The following is a 5,432-nucleotide window of genomic DNA, read 5'->3' as shown; positions in this document are numbered from 1 at the left end:
CATACCGGTTCACATAATGCCAACAATCTCCCCCTTTGGCATTGATGGCAATATACAAAGATATCTCTCTGCTTCACATCTTCTCCCCCAATTTCTATAGATATCTTCTCTGCTTCTCATCTTCTCCCCCTTTGACAACAATGCCAAAGTGGAGGCACAAGCTTCCCTGCTCCATTATGTTGCTCCCCCTGAGGAGTAGCATCCTTCAACACATCAATCCTGAAGAAAAATTTGACTATGCAATACCTGACTGATGTGGAGCATATACCTTTAGTTTACCTCCCGAAGGGGCAACACCCCTAGTTCACCTCTTAAGTACATAAATGTAGCCTTTGGGAGAGGCTTGGTGAATATGTTTGCTAATTGCTCCTGACTGGAAACATGTTCCAATGCAATCTCTTTGTTTTGAACCTTTTTCCTCAAGAAATGATACTTAAGCTCAAAGTGCTTGGTTCTAGAATGTAAAACCGGATTCTTCGAGATATTAATTGCACTGGTATTGTCACAAAATATACTTACCTGTTCAGATACAGGAATTTTGAAGCCATTTAATACAAGCTTCATCCAAATTATCTGAGTGCAGTTCATGAAAGCTGCAACATACTCTGCTTCTACTGTAGACTGAGAGATACAACTCTGCTTCTTACTCATCCATGAGACTAGTCTACCACCAAAAAAGAATGCACCACCGGTTGTGCTATTCCGGTCATCTATATTGCCTGGCCAATTAGCATCTATGTAGACTTTCAAGTTGAAATCCTTGTTATATGGATACCACAATCCATAGTCAACAGTTCCCTTTAAATACCTAAGAATCCGATTGACTACAACCAAGTGGGATTCTCTTGGGCTTTTCTAGAATCTTGCAGTAATGCCAACTGCATGTGCAATATCCAGTCTGCTATGCACTACATAATGCAACTTACCAATCATTGATCGGTATTCCTTCTCATCAACCAATGCTGAGTCATCTTCTTTGGATAGTTTACAACCGGTCACCATCGGAGTACCAACTAGTTTGCTATCTTCCATGCTAAAGGTCTTCAACACCTCTTTGACATACTTGGACTGAGTGATAAAGACTCCTTCTTTCATCTGCTAGATCTGCAGTCCAATGAAGAATTTAATCTCCCCTATGAGTGACATTTCAAACTCTTTCTTCATCTCATTTGCAAACTCATGACTCATCTTGTCATCTCCACCAAAGATAATATCATCAACAAATACCTCACAGATCAGGATCTAATCTCCTTTAGACTTCGAGTAGATATTGCTATCTTCACTTGTTCTCTCAAATCCAATCTTCACAAGATGGGAATGCAGATGTTCATACCATGCTCTAGGTGTCTGCTTTAGACCATATAAGGCTTTATGTAGCCTACATACCATGTCTTTGTCTTCAGATAGGGCAAACCCATCTGGTTGCTCAATATACACCTCCCCTTCAAGTAAACCATTTAGGAATGCAAATCTTACATCCATTTGATATACTTTGAAACCTTTAAAAGTTGCATATGCAAGAAGCATACAGACTCCTTCCAATCTGGCTACAGGAGCAAAGGTTTCTCCATAGTCTTCTCCTTCTTCTTGAGCATATCCTTTGCACACCAATTTGGCTTTGTTCCTAATCACTATGCCATCCTCATTCAACTTATTTCTGAAAACCCATTTGGTACCAATGACATTTTTATGCTTCGGTCTAGGTACCAAGGACCATGTACCATTTTTCTCTATCTGGTCAAATTCCTCTTCCATTGCCTTGATCCAGTCTTCATCTTCATGGGCCTCTTTGAATGATTTAGGCTCAAATTCAGAGATCATACATGAGTTTTCTCTGACCTTTCTTCTTGTAAGGATTCCTGCATCCTTATCTCCTATGATCTGCTTAGGATCATGATTCAGCTTGACATACCAAGGAATGGTCTTAATGGATTCCTCTTGCTTTTCTTCTTCATCCTCATCTATATCAGTATCAACATCTACATCTACAAGTGTAGGAACACTATTATTGGTACTTGGTTGACTGACAATCGATTCCTAGAAGGTTACAACCGATTCATTTACCGCTTGCTCACTACCAATTTCCTTAGTTTTCTTAGAGGTTTCATCAACTCTTACATTGATGCTTTTCATAATTCTCTAAGTCCTATTGTTGAAACACTTGAGAGCTTTGCTCTTGGTGGAATATCCTAAGAATATTCCCTCATCACATTTCACATCAAATTTGCTCTGGTCTTCACTCCTGTTGATGTAACATTTGCTACCAAACACTTTAAAGTAGCTAACCACAGGTGTCTTATTGGTCCAATACTCATAAGGAGTTTTATCCTTACCTTTCTTGGTGAGTACCCAGTTCATTGTGTAGACTGCAGTGCTCACCGCTTCTCTCCAAAAGGTGTGAGCTACCTTTCCTTGAATCAACATGCTTCTAGCTGCTTCAACCATAGTGTGGTTATTCCTCTCTGCTAGGCCATTCTGCTGTGGAGTCCGGGGGGCAGATAGTTGCCTCTTGATGCCATGTTCTTCACAGTACTTGTTGAATTCAGCTGAAGTGAATTTCCCTCCTTGATCAGTTCTCAGGCACTTGATCCTTTTACCGCTTTCCTTCTCCACTAATTCTCTAAAAGCCTTGAACTTTACAAAGGCTTCAGACTTGTCTTTCAAGATTGTGACCCACATCATTCTTGAGCAATCATCAGTGAGAATCATGAAGTACCTATCACCCTGCACACTTCTAGTTTTCATAGGACCACACAAATCAGTATGCACAAGATCAAGCAAGTTGTCAACAGTCAAAGATTTACCTTTAAAGGTTGAGGAAGACATTTTTCCCAATTGACACTCTCTGCACAAGGTATTATCTAGTTTGCTTAGCATTGGCAACCCTCTAACTGCCTTGATCTTACTAGCCTTCACAATGTTATCAAAGTTTACATGGCAGAGTCTCCTATGCCATATCCAGCTATCATCAAATTTAGCCATAAGATATGTACGTATATTTGCATTCAGCTGAAATAGGTTACCTTTGGTCTACATGCCGGTGGCCACCAATTCACCATTCTTTCCTTTGATTCTGCAAACTCCATTCTTGAATTCCAGAGTGAGGCCACTTTCATTCAGCTGGGCAACACTCAAAAGGTTGTGTCTGAGACCATCAACCCAATACACATTGTCAGCACTACTCTTTCCATTCAGAGAGATAGACCCTCTGCCTTTGACCATGCATGGTGCATCATTGCCAAAGCAAACCACACCACCATCATACTCTTCCAAGGATAGAAACTTTCTCTGGTCACCAGTCATATGGTGAGAATAGCCACTGTCAATGATCCACTCATTGGAATTATCAAACCAGGAGACAAGAGCCTTCTTGTCTGACACATCTTCCTTGACATCAACAAACACAATATCTTCATTTTCTTCATTCTCTAATTCCTCATCTGCGGCACCTTCATCAACTGCCACAAAACAGTTTCTCCGGTTTCCTCCTTTGAATTTCTTGAACCTTTCCGGTTTGTCTTTGCTGTCACCATTAGGATAGTTTATAGCAATATGTCCTATCCAGTTGCAAGAAAAGCATTTCAAAGGTAGCTTTCCTCTGTATTTGCCAGTTCCTTTAGGAAGTTTCCTGGCAAGGAGAGCTTCAAATAACATCAGAATCTCCTCATCATCCATTTCTCTACTCTGTCTTGGTTCACCACTAGTGCTAGCTTCTTTTCCTTTTCTAGATGGTATAGTAGAAGCTTTAAAAGTTGATTCAGTCTTTTGAACACTGCCATCAAAACTATTTAGCTCATAGGCTGTCAACTTTGCAATGATGGAATCTAGGGATACCTTAGTCTTGTCTATTGATCTTAGCTCCTGAATAGCAGAAACCCTTATTGCATAGACCGGCAATAGGGATCTCAAAACTTTGCTTACCACAGTGGAATCTTCTGTTTTACCACCTGCACTCTTGATATCTCCATCAACGGTTTTGATTCTTATTCCATACTATTGAATGGGCTCACCTTCAATCAACTGCATATCTTCAAACTTCCCTCTAAGGCTTTCTTCCTTAGCTTGTTTTACATGCTCATCACCGCCATAGATATTTTCAAGAGTATCCCATACCTCTTTGGGATTTACCTTATCTTGGACATCAATAAACTCAATGTCAGATAAACTACTAATTAGGGCTTCCATGACTTGCCCATTCTCCTGCATCTCTCTCTTTTGGTCATCAGTGAGAGTACCAGTAGGGGCAACATAGGCATTCTCAACATAGCTCCAGTGTTGAGCACCCATGCTTCTGATGTATATCTTCATTCTGTCTTTCCATATACTAAAATTTTCTCTGTTAAACTTTGGACCTTCCCTCTTCATCATTAGACTGGGATCTTTACCTCAAGCGGTTAAGCTTATAGCACAGAGGACCTAGAGGATGCTCTGATAGCAATTGATAACTTAATGATGAAAGAATAGTACCAAACCAGTACTGAGAGGGGGGATGAATCAGTACAAAAAAAACACACTCCTAGACCGATTTGTCAACAGACACTGTGCATTGACAGACAAACAATAACACAAGTCCTAAAATAGAGTACAACTGACAAAAACCTAGAATAACTAAGACAAGCATAAACCGGTTAATACCTATCTTATCATATACTCTAACACTTCATTTCCATTTCACCCTAATACCTGGACAAGTAATCTACCATCAAAGATATACATATGAGCAACTAGATCAACAAGATTCACCGCTTAACATACAACAACAAAGCATCACATGAAGAAGACATCACACATGACACACATAATTTTCACGTGGAAACCCAACAGGGAAAAACCACATTGGGGATGAATACCCACAAGCTTGTTTTTGAACTCTTTAGAAGTCTGCTCTGTTAGGAGCCTTGTCTGGTTAAAGATTGATATAATAGGTTATGTTAGGAACCAATCCTATTAGGGATCATCTATTTAGGGGATGACAAGAACACCCAGTTAAGGGTTAAACCCTATTAAAGGTTACCTTGTTAGAGGATTTTAAGAACTCAATTGTTTTGAGTCACCTTGTTAGAGGGATTTGCAGCAAGTTGGTTAAAGCTACCCTGTTAAGGGATTTTCCAACTGTTGAGGTGGTTAGAGATCAACAGGTATTACAATGATCTGGTAACAACACTCAATGCCAATGCAGATCCGCTTAAGCTCATCTTCACCTTCTGCACTTACACTCTACATGGTATCACTCCTCTCCTTTTGGTCTGGCAAGAATCACGTATCCCTTCTCTTGGACACACACATACAAATTTTGCCAACAACCTCAGAAAGAATCACAACATCGACCTTATAGGAAAACAGATAGGTTAGTAGCATAAACCCTAAACCCTAAAACTTGTTATGTTAAGGAATTCAAATGGTTCAATCCTGACCATTGAGCACACTACATT

Source organism: Cryptomeria japonica, chromosome 11 (assembly GCF_030272615.1).
Source record: "Cryptomeria japonica chromosome 11, Sugi_1.0, whole genome shotgun sequence".
Taxonomy (NCBI): Eukaryota; Viridiplantae; Streptophyta; class Pinopsida; order Cupressales; family Cupressaceae; genus Cryptomeria; species Cryptomeria japonica.
The sequence above is the reverse complement of the archived record's forward strand: the minus strand, read 5'-3'. Positions refer to the sequence as shown.